Source organism: Opisthorchis viverrini (assembly GCF_000715545.1).
Source record: "Opisthorchis viverrini unplaced genomic scaffold opera_v5_143, whole genome shotgun sequence".
Lineage (NCBI taxonomy): Eukaryota > Metazoa > Platyhelminthes > Trematoda > Opisthorchiida > Opisthorchiidae > Opisthorchis > Opisthorchis viverrini.
Window position 1 is genome coordinate 916,698 of NW_008751799.1, and position 12,976 is coordinate 929,673.

A 12,976-nucleotide genomic window follows, 5' to 3' on the forward strand; every position below is an offset into this window, starting at 1 on the left:
ACCCTGAAAATGGTTGCATACTCCCTGTAGAATGACTGATTTCATCCACTCATTCTTCCACCTAACCAGTCGACCAACCAACCAAACAAATAACCAGACGAAAATGCAAGTAGGCAGGCAGGCAGGCAGGCAGGCAGGCATGTATTCGAGTCGTGATCGGCTGATACACAGAGGACACAGTTTCCACTGATTGCCTTTCCCTGGCGTGTTACCAGTCTGTTCTTGAAGGCTCTAAACTAAATTAGAGAGCTAGGTGTATTCACTGAAGATTTGTGAAACTTCGCTTTATGAGTCTTCACTTGAGAAGAACCCTACTAATGCAAGAGTGCCGCTTCCAGTTACTAATGCATTATCATTCGCCTGTGTGAAATAAAACTTCCCTTAGAAGTGATGTTCTCATCGTTTCTAGCTGTGGCGGTCCTGACAATTCCTAATTACATTTGTGCTTTTTTTAAATGACCTCATTATATGACAGCAGCTGAGACGAAGTGATAGGAGGTATGTTGTTACTGACTCCAGAACTCTACTTCGATCCACGTTTATAGGAAAAAGTTATCGCTTGTGACAGCATTAATTGGTATGGATGTCAGCGTCGAGTTTAGATAATAACCGTGCAACTTTGTATTTAGGTCTCCTGAGAAGATAACATCGGACCACCTTGGAGCAATCAGTCGAAATAACTTGGACGATTTGTAGGTTATTTTCCGAATGCAGCCTTATTGCAACCATATTGTGAACAAAAGTACATTTCCTGAATAAACGTTCACTGAAATATGATGAGAAATCAGATACGCGAGGAAATACTCTCCTCTGTAAACATTCAACTCAAGTAATAACAAAGTCACATGGAAAAATTTGATTCGCGAAGTGCTACACTCCTCGGGTTAACCTCGGTCATTAACCCTGATATGAATTTCAAGGCTAACTGCTGTGCCCAAAAGACTAAAAACTTTTTCAATGCCGTCGTATTATCCCATGAAACTGGGTTCTTCATCAGACTTGATCTGACCGTTTGTCTGGCCTAGGCCGTATTTTGCTCAGATATTCAACTCAGTCCCAGTCGGCTCAAAGACTAATATGTTTGGAAACTAATATTAGTAACCTTGTACGCTTTTCGTTCGAGTCTGGTTTGGAGCTCAAAAGCTGCTCACTTGCCATGACCCAGAAGCTGAATAGTGATTGTAAAAGAGTCACTTTGGGTGCATTAGCCCCTGCCTTGAGTGTTGATTTGAGGGCTACGAAATATCCCAATAATTCACCCTATTCGCACCTAAAAACTTCCTAAAACTTTGAGAAGAAACACTGAAAACACAGACCACAGAAAATGTAACAACTAAATGCATAGGGCATGGGGTTTTGTTCTTATCAGTTCTCGTCCAGGAGATATCTTGATGTTCTTTGCAAGTGTACGTTGATGCCTCAGATAAAAAAGCTACCAGGCTACTCAGTGAAATTCGAAAGGAATGATATTTCGGGTCTCAAGAATTTGTTTGATACACTCTCCTGAATATACAGTCCGATTTATGGATCATCATAAGGGCGCTTTTCGACTTATGTGAACAAAAAATGGACCGGTTCTTTGTGGCCCTGTTGCAGTAGAGGCTTCAGTGGATAGATTTAGTTTATGGCTTTCTACTGTGAAACCAAGTTATACCCAGACAGATACACCAAGCTGTGTTTCCGACGGCTTCAATGAATCAGGGTCAATCATAGGCTTTTATATTAATCACTAGTTTGGCTGTCCAACCTGCCAGAAAACAGTTTCCCTTCAAGACTGTCATTGCATCTCAAACACATTCCTCAGATGATAAATAAACAGTACTTTTAAAACGCAAGATGTCCGTCTGAGATAGGCAAAAGGTGAAGTTGTGGGCCTGATTGATGTGCGTTAGACAAAAACCAAACGAAAAGAAGGTTTCTTCTGGACGCAAGAGTAACTCAAAAGCGGCAGGGAGATCAAAGTAAGAAAGTCATGCTACTTGCCCATTAAAACACAATATTCATACCTTTTGTTTTTGTCACGAGACGAGGTCGAAAATCTCCTCCCCATATTCCACAAACTGACTGTTGGTTGGGTAGGGTGTGTGTGGTTTTAGTGTAACTCAAAAAGGTCTATTTGATGGCGCTAATTGGTGTCTTTCGGGCGGAAGATCTCGTGAATTAATGACAATTATACGGATGGGTTGCTTCAGTGTTTTGGTGAAAATCGAACACGCACACGCGCACAGTTCCCTTTGTCTAATTTTGAGAGACAGTTACTCGACTATTTGATTGAAAACTTGGAAAAACAACGGTTTACTCCAAGGTAGTCCAACGTAGCAAGGTAGATCAAACAAAGCAAGCGTTTGCCGCTAACATCAAGTGCATTCTAGGTTTAATAAGCGGCAGGTCTCATCATCAAGGCGTAGCTAATTGTGCGGATAGGTTAGCTGCGCTGAAAGCATTCCTGATGAATCATTCTCACATAGCTGGACAGCCGGATCCTGGCCTCAACGGAAGGGAAATTATCTGACCTATAAATGGGTCCATCATCTGGGATCTGGTACACTCGTTGACTCAAATGCAATTGTAAAATACAAGATGAACTCAACAAAGCTTAGTTGAATTTCACGCCATTTGATGTGTACTGTATTTTGAATAGCAAGTGCAGTATTTTCTCAAACGACATCGTTTTTAACGAGGGATCGTTACCTGATTATCTAACAGGATTTTGAATTTGAATGTACACACGAGGTATGAAAATGACAGCCAATCCTAAAATGTTATTCTTCAAGTCTTGTGGCTTCAACGTAGTAAAATACTTGACAAGAGCTTAATAGTACCAATGTACCACTACGAACCCTCGATAGACACTAGAGCACCCTAACTGCAGTGACAAACATAAACGGCTCATCCAAGGTGTTCATGTACGGAGCTGTTCACGATGATGGTACCGCGACTACCATGCCCAGTCTAATGGCTTGCCCCTAGTTCACTGTATTTCCAATATGTACCAGATGGTGTGTTACCCTGAAGACCCTTTCAGTCTATATTTGTAATGTACTACTCAAAAGGTTGCTGAAAATCCATCGACAACATCCATCAGCAACCTCATGAGTAGTACATTACAAATATACATGTATCGCGATATTTCAAATATCGTAGCGACTGAAACATGAGGCGGCCTGGTGCAGCACATTCAGTTGCCTGAGAACATCATAAACGAGAGATTCAGCTGGGTTCCAGGTGAGTCTGTCGAAAGAACCAAATTAGTTTGCAGATGAGTGTATGTTCGCTAACCCTTTCAGTCTGTTTAATTTGTGCAAGGACTTGAAGGCAATGGCCGTCTGTTTGATCTGTCCACAAACCCAATAGTTAGTCCAACGGCTCTAGCTCTCAAATCAGACGAACTACCTTGGCGCTCTCTTTCCTACTTTTCTCATCTATTCCCTTTCAAATTGATGTGTTTTTTTGCTCGAGGACGTACAGGTTTTCACTAATGCAATTACAGAAATTCCAAACATAAAAACGGAAAACCCGGACTAAAAACTGAAAATGGCCATACATTGGCTGCTTAGCCGTTATAAGGCCACTTGGAGTTTTTGCTAATAAACTTTCCGCTCCGTATATTAATCCCATTAATCCAGGCATCAAAATCGCTACGCAACCAACTTTTGCAAACTTATTGAATGAGTTCTTTCAGCTGGCTCAAAAGTTTTATTCGGTTACGACAGCAACCAAGCCCCACTAACGTTCAGCAAAGTAACTCACCGGAGTTCAGATCAAAACTCCCACTATTAATCATATAGGTTTGGTGATTCGCTGGCCCTGCTTTTTACAATTGGTCTTATGTGTACTGTAGACAGAAAACTATAGTTCATTCAAATACAAATAGATAACGATGGGCCGAATATTCTATTGCATGATGTAACGCGTCCTAGCAACATAACGGTTGTATGCGTAGCTTTAAAAAGTACAAATGCCCCTCAAACGCTCCCCTTCTCAAGGAGCCGGATCAGCCGGCCTCAACTGCAAGCTTTTTGCTCTTGGAGGTCCCCTCAAAAGTACCTATGAGCAATTTTTCTGTATGGGGAGATAACGTGGTACCCAAGTTTTGTTCGGGAAGCGTAAAACCCCATCCTGATTGAATCTCAGTCGGTAGAGATATTCTTTTGAACGTCCAGCAAACAAGGACAAGCGCTTTGTAACCTTAAACTATTGGTTGTGATAGATTAATTCCTCGTTCCTGTTATGTCCCTTGTTTACAGACAAACTTTTCAAAACAGATAAATGTGGGAAACCAGCTAAAGTTTCTTTGAAAGATTGGTAACCCCTCGAAGGCCACTTACTATCAACGAAACGCTGTCAAACGCGGGAGTTTTCAGCCGTAATGCAGACTGATTGTGGGTTCTCTGAAATTGTTACTAAAGTATCAGTCCCTCCAAGCGAAACTTTTCCAAGATAGGCCATTCTCGATGGGTGCCTTCAAATGGTCCCTTCGTAAAGGGCCAAATTGATAGAAAACCTCAAGTAGTACTCGCATTTCTTGATGAAAATTGCTCTTCATATATCCTGCGCAAGCTTTCTCCTTTTATCCAATTTACATACCAGTTTGCAAGATTCCGAGAACAGTTCAGAAGTGACGATTTAGGTGCGTCCAGCAGTAAGACGCCTGCCTCCGGACTTCGAACGCCGACGCGGCCACCGCTGATTAACTCTAAGGAGAGCGAAACTCGATTCCGTTACGTTCCCTCTGGTGTGGGCCTATCAGAATGATTGCGCCAGGATATGAGGAGTGCTGTTTAGACAATAATGACGTAAATGAGAGTTTATAACTCGTTAACAACCCCTTGGTAAAGTAGACAAACTTATCGAATACCCATACAGTGTTCAAAGATATTGACTTCTTTGAATTATTTCCCACGAGATCGGCGAAAAATCAGGATTGATAGCACCCATTTGCTTCACATATAACCTTTGGTTGCCAGGCTATGTATCGCTGGTTTCCTGATGAACCAGTTCTATCAACATTCAATATACTTACTATGCTTGCGGTAGTAAGGTAGCGAGAATGTTCTCTTTTATTCATTGAGCAAACGTACGAATTCAAATGGTCACTGTGAACTTCACTGTGATGATACCCGAGTACGTTTTTTTCAATGGTCAATCCAGGATCTTACAAGTGTGACACATCTAAATTGCTTCTTTAAACCCGAGCACTCAGTCATTTTGATCCGTACAAGTGCGATACTCTTCAAAGAGGTCGACGTTTCGCACGCCTCTGATATCAAACTAATAATGAGTGTGACTTTGTTGTACTTAGTGTTGATCCTGAGTGGTCCACCAACTACACGACCATATAACTCGCAAAAAGGTGGACAGTGCGTACTGTGTGATACCATTCCGAAAGCCAATGATGCGTTTCAAATCAGTGCTGAGAGTACAAATTTGTATTAGAAGTCAAAATTTATGCTCCAGTGACAGAGTTCACAAAGTACAACTGGGTTTAATGGACCAGAGTGGACTAAATTAATTGCAAGGTATTTTTAGAAGCAAAGACCCAGTTTAAAGCTTCAACAACACATTTACGCCGAAGTGTGCATTTACCCTGGCTTGTGACCAAATTGTGCATGCGTACCTTTCCACAGATATTGATGTTTCAGGAGGCTTAACTATGTGACACTAGTGAGACTGATAAGGGTCTTTGGATTCGCAACGCTACACAAAATGTCTTCTGTGATGATCGCTTCTGATTTCACATAACCATGTGACTTAAGGAGTAACCTCTTATATGGAAACTACCTTTTGGTTCAATACAAAATGTGTTTTGCGGGTATTAACCTCGTCATTCAGACACCAATAGTGCAGCTGGAGTACAGATCAGATGGAGAGTATGGTGTTCAAGTAACCGCCCAGTCAGAGGGTTATCATCAGAAATTCTTCGGATCAACTGGGTCGATGCAGCGAATGTGTACGGAGCAGTAAAAACAATCAAGCGATAGTGGACAAACGGCTATGTACCATAATTTACCATCAGCTTATTGGTTCGTTAAGCTGAAAAGGACACCGTGGGCCGTTATATCATATGACTTGAGGAGTGTTAATTCCTATGGTTAATTGCTAAACAGTGCCTTTGCTTCCCGCCAAGATCTTTACCCCACTACAAAGAAGGCATGGAATTCGTTGATATGCAAGGTTACCATCGTCGTGTGATATGAGCTGACGCTAAATCCCGAGTCTATCATCACTCATTGTGATAAATAAACCCTTTTTGTTTTCAGCTGATTTCTCATGCCTGACGCGGACATTTTGCTATTTGGTTTCATATTTATCATCTGTTTCCGACTCCGAAATCATAATTTTGCCGCCAACTACCTTTGAGCAATCAAACTACCAACCATAACGTTCCAAAAGCAACACCATTTCGGGCTCTGTTAGGTAGGAATTACCGATCTCGACGGCCTCCGGTGGACATAATTTTATGGCACTGCACGTGTAACGCGCAGCATTACATGGAAACATAGGGAATATTAACAGGTGCTAAAAGTACCTCACCGTCCGATATGGTTCTGGTACTCATTGCAATGTCACGTCTGGATTAGGCTGATGACTGTCATTTGGTCTCCGCAATTTTATCTGCCACATCTTCTGGCTTATGTAGGATTCGCTGGACCACAGGTGATAACATCCAGCATGGTACAAATTGCCTGTTTGCATACTACCCGTGGACGTCCAGTGGTCCAGTCATTATGTACAGTTAACCACTATGTATGTTCCAGATGTGGCCTTGAAAGGAAAAATGAGCAATAACCAGAAAAAACATTTTGGGTGGTCTGTCGAGGCGTATTTCAGTGGCAAACATCATCTCAGTAATAACCAAATCGAAGAGGACCTAAACTGTGGTCACCCTCTTGAGGTGATCTCTCCATAAATGGTCAATTATATGAAAAATATGGCCGCAAAACTTAGTTTTTTTACCGTTTTGTTAGGGGGTCTTATAAGCTCTGTTATACAGAGTAAAATTAAGTCAGCATATCACTTAGAGTCCAGGAATGACATGACATCCGAATGTCACTGACAGGCTTGATTAATAAACGCATACTGTGGAGCCTGTATGTCCCAGTGGAGTATCATCTGCATGTTTAGTTTCAATGGACGTTTCGTTATCTATGAAGGCAACCAATGCTGAATAGCCGAGAAGCACTGTAAACTGTTTCATCTTCATTGGGAATCATCAGCAAAGTTATCACACGAAACTCCAGAGATCCCCGAACCCGTGGTCACTCATGATTTCGCCATGAGTGGCTGATCAGTAGTGTGACCAAATCCCAGTTAGACAGGATATCCCACCAATCATCCTTTAACCACTAAAACTACATCGCGTGGTCAAATGTGTTGACTGGCTCCTCGGTGATGAGGAGTTTCAACAAAGAAGCATTGGTTAACCAACTGATCCATACTCATACAGTAAAGTTTTGGACTTCGTTTTTTAAAATACACCAATCTTTATTACAGCAACTTTGTAGTTTACTGCAATGTTGATAAAACACGTTATTATTGCGCACATTAGTTGAACGATGACCTTGGAAAGATACACTTTGCCGACGTTTATCACAGCAAGCTCCTCTATCCAATAAATAATCATCCTAGCTACTAGAAGCGTACAAGCTGTGGTGTTCACCGTAGATAATGCCATTCAGAGGGATGTTAACAAGGCGCTTCTGCTAAATTTAGGCACATAAGATACTTTTCAAGTCTTCGCTATCAAAACAGAGACCACCAGCCAGGGAGTAGGAACAGTTGAGGTGGTGTTCCACGATACTATTTAATTGGCCAATCGGGCCGCTTGTTCCGATTTCAAATTCCCAGCGTACACTTCGGACGTCCCGTTAGATGGCTGAAAACGAAGACAGATACAACATCGGCTGTAACGCAGTATGGTTTTTGATTTCTCCAGAAAAACGTTGTTTGGGAACAAACCTCAGTGCACTATTCCACGTTAAAAGTGGTGGGCTACAATCAAAGGGAAGCTAAAGTAGGGTTTCCCCATGGAGAACCAACGTTGACCAAATTCCACTTTTCCGCACTTTCTTTCTCCCAACTTAATTTAGGCAGTGAAAACAGAGTCCGAAACACTTTTGAATTGACTGGCCGTTTTTTGTTGGCTAAACAACCACTTTTGAGTGGCAACCATTCAATGCCAATACTAATAATAATACTAACACTAGTAATAATAATAATAACGTACGACGGCGTGCCGTTCAAACGGTAATTACTTGTCGTATTTCCTTACTGTTGTCGGTTCCGGGCATTTGCAAGCAGACCCAGAAGGAGAAATTGGGCGTTGAATCTTATGCACGTTTGTACCCATTAATGCTGTCACTTACGTGAGAAGTGCTCAGAGAAGACGGAAGTAAACAACGTGGAATACAAAACACTTCAGAATGACAGACGTTGCGCTCAAGTGATGTCGAAATCGAGGTGAGCCATAATCCGTGTGCTAGCTAATCACCGTTAATTTGCGCGTTTGAGACTTGGTTTACATTCCACATCAGTAAAATGAGTGTACAGAACTTACGATTGCCTGCAATGGTTCTAGGAGAATTTGAATTCACGTAAGACGCTGATTCCCAGAACCACCTCAGTTATTTTTAAGGTGATCGAAAATCAACACGAAACCCCATAAACATCTCATCGTGTGAAGTTCGATTGATAGCTTTACATAAAAGGATAGCCTTCTTGCATGCCACCTCTACTTTCGCAAGAAGGACACGTGTGCAACGCTTATTTGAAACGATTACGAATCAAGTTTGAACCGGCAGTTTCCTCAGCAAAACAGTGCACTGGGACTCTGGACGTGCTTGGGATAAATTCCAAAATAATCCCTGTTTGCATGTTTTGCCGGTCAACTTATTGTGGGTGGTCCAAAGCCCATGTGTTGATTTAAGATCTCTAAGTCGCCCGTGTCTGAGAGATGCACTAGGCAAAACGGCTATAGACTGATGAAAACAACAGTGCAAAATTATCTGGCTACTAACCAGTAGTCAGTAGTGTTGCTGGTGGGTTTGGCGTTACACATGATGTGGTGATATTATTTGAAATTGATTCGGTCAATCCCCTCTAGATACCCACGCAATAAACAGAACAGAACAAGTAGACGACAACTGTAAACTACATAATCCCGAACAATTCGTTTGACGGCATCCTCTAAGGGTTCCTAGAATGAAAGTTTGCCCCTCTCTTGGTGAGGGGATCACCCTGGATAAGCTGGCTCACAAAATGAAGTGATGACTGTTGAACAAATCATCCCATCTATAATCGTCTGATCTATATCTGTTTGAACCACTAAAGCCAGTTTCTTTGTCGACAGGGATTGCTTTTGAGCCTGCTTCCCTAGCACTGTCATTCATCACTTACTGCATCATCACTCACTGCTTGCACCCTGACTTGTCTGCCCACGTTCTGACGCGCATCATTTGTTAAATCAACACTAGGCTTTAAACGAGATCATTTAGTCCAAATGTCCGATACCATGTTATTGTCTACCGTGTTTTCCCATTTTGAATATGCACCAGCCTCTTTATTATGTTGTGAAAGTGTTTCAGAGAGGTTTGGTGGTAATCAGTGTCTACCCAACCGCTCTGAAACGATGACCACTGATTCGGTCTCAATCGGTCTCCAACTAGTTGTAATGGGCTTTCTCGTATTTCGAGGTATATAGATACGACTTAGCCACTATGAAATTTGTGCCATATTTACTGGATGATTCAGATTTTTCTACGAAGTTGGTTCCGAGAATTTCGCTCTTCACTAAACACATGAAATCTTTCACCAGTGAACGTGTTTACCAGAAACCCCTGTTACTCTTTCGAAACGAACAGCGAAGTGATTCACTGAGCTTCCGGATCACTCTTTGAAACGTCCATCAGTAACGGAGGTTTGCTTGTCGTGCCATGTGAACCTGGTAACCCCGGTTGCAACTTTGACACAATGTTCGCAATCCTTCTGTGGGACAACAGTGCAGTTTTTCGTCTGCATATTTCTCCTTGGGAATATGCGCGACGAGTTGACCACATCGTAACATTTACTTTCCCCGATAATTTAACAACGAATCTGCTAATACTGGTGATTCAAGCCCGACTTTTCCTCTTCACATTCACAATATCCATGCCGCACGGCATCAGATTTCTATAATCAGATACAGATGTCTTAGTCATCACGGTTACCACAGCAACCAGGGGAAGAAATAATTACTTTGCCGTCTGTTGACACAAGAGTTCTTGATCCTCACAAGCGGGGCCACATCGAAACCGTTCACAAGAGAGTGTATGCCTTCCGTCCACCACCCGATCATGCACACTGCCCGAACACACACAGTTACAAGTGGTTTGGTTACCAGGGCCGGTAGTTGGATGACGGTCAACCTACTTATGTATCCTATTATTTGGAGATGAAGAGGGCCAGCAACTATGTGCATCTTTGTGTGTGCCCGTAAGCGATCTCGAATGTTAGAGATGCATGGCCGAGACATCGGTCCAGTTTGATGATTGACAGGCCGACCGACCGAACTTCATGTCCATTAGAAGAAACCCCTGCTGCAACCACGCCCAGGAGTAAATGAAATATCATTTTTTGTCCCACTGTTAGCATCCATCAAGTATTTTTATCCATTCAGGAAAGCAATCTCACTATGAAGTGGATGTGTGCAAACTTCTGAATTTTTAAAACACCACTTTGTTGATATGATTTTAGGAGATAGATGCGTATTAATACTTGTTGAAATAACGGGACCGTTTTTAGCAATAGAGAAGTCAGTCATATAGAGAAGTCAGTTCACCAAGAGCTAGTTTGCCAAATCAGCCTAACGTTTATCTGAATCACATTATATATATTTATATATATTCTATTTAGACCATACTACATGGACGATGCCTATCACAGAGGTCCAAACATATCAGTAATCTGGTGAACAAAGTTCCCTCGTTTACCAAAACAAACACGTCTCTCATTAGGTTGCTGAAAAGCTCTCCCCATTTACTCTCACACACTGAACTGGAAACAACTCACTCTTACTGATTCGGGGTCCTTTACGGGTAACATCACTCGGGAATAGGGACACTGATCACTTACCTCGTGGTACTTTGTGTATATTTGGTGCTGTGCCAACTAAGCTCCCGAGGACGCTTATGCACCTGAAATTCACTGTTGGTTCACCATACTGCTAAAAGAAAAAACTGTTGACTCATGTCAGTGCGGTTAGTGAGCTACTTATGTGGCTTCCACAATAATCCAGAAGTTCATATTACACGTTGAAAAGCATCTTCATTAGCTCGCTCGGTGTATCGCTCGTCCGATAAGTGGAAAATCAATGGTTCGAATCAGTGCCATGCTTGTTTCTTCGTTCACCAAACAGACATCTCACCATTCTACCTTCTAACAACATTTCTAGTTGCATTCATGACCGCATTCTTCCCTTGAACTTGAACCTACAGTGTCGTTTCTTCATAAGGCACAAAGGCTCATCCCGAAGAGGTCTCCCTAGAAGACACCACTGCCAAGAGTTGACTAATTTAGTTGCTCTATTGTTCGTTTATAAGCGCCTGCATCCAATGCGAGGCCTTTTTGTACGGGATTAGCCTGGCTGCTTCGTGAGAAAGCTTAAGTAGGTAGCTACTGGAATGCCTGTGGACAATCGACCATCTTGAAGAGCAATGACGTCACAATCACAAGTGACAAAACTGTTGCAAATCTCAAGTGAAGACTGGGTTGTTGCCAGTCCACCCGTATTACCACTCAAATAAACAGGAGATTGGCAAGTGCTAGTTACTTTGTTTCACAAAATACTTGATCCTTTGCACATCATCTTCCTACGTACCTCTATAAGTTGGCCAGTGAAAAATCCTCTTCAATTTCCACTTTGTTGTCACTTCATTCATCTATCTGCTGTGGTAAGGACAACTTCCTAATTTTGCCACTTCCCACAGACGTCAACGTAAATCATCCTACCCATTGCCGAAGAATAAATGATTCAGGGCCGACGACCCACCCTGGAGAACTATAAACGTGAATAACTAATTAATTGGTGTAAGTTGCACCGTGTGTTGACTCATACCACGCTAATATCCATCACTATTCCCCGACGGTAAAAACCGTCGAAGAACAAAGTTTGTGGTTTTCTTTCATGACTCACCAGTGAGTTTCACTCTGCATTTTATTGTTGAACAGCAGAGGTACCTTTCTATGCTTTTTTAGGACAAGGTTTCCTTAACATTAACTTTAGAATTTTCGTACTTTGATCTTATCAAACTCGTGACAGCACGAGGTGAATTCGAAAGCAGGCATGTATTGCGAACGGCCCATTTTCATTCATTGGTAGAATGAAAGTTGTAAAACAGAAAAGGCAACCTGTCTATTATGGAATGTTTCCCGTTACTAAAACGTAATAAATTCAAAGAATATTCACTCAAAATGCGCCGCGCAAAATTTCAAGCTCATTATTGACAACAGCGTAAATTTGACGGCTTTCCCTCAACCTTAGCGTTTAGACTGATGCGTTTCACTGCACATCACTGGTAGTTCGGAGCGCTTTAGTAACCTATCGTAAGAAATATTGGAAATTCGCTTTCGGCCCAATCGCAGCTGGTGATTTCGAGGAGAACGTAGGTGGCCCGGGCTTTATGGGTGGTCATTTTCTTTACAACACCGGAAACCCAAGCAAATTATGTAGTGCGTCAAACTTCCACAGTTATAATACAAAAGTGTACACTCTGAAAACTTTTTCTAACCCGCGACTATGGAACTGTGTGATGCGCTTGCAAGAATTAAGGAGTCTTTTTTCTCTCTAAAGATGTGTTCCCCTGAATTGTGTCAAACTTCCCAGCACACCAAAGTGTTCGCATTTTTACCAGACTCATAGTGAGTTGCTCTACCAGACGACTGGATTCATGGTGATGGTCATTTACTCTCTAAAAAGTCAGTCATTTAAGAGTACCGGAAA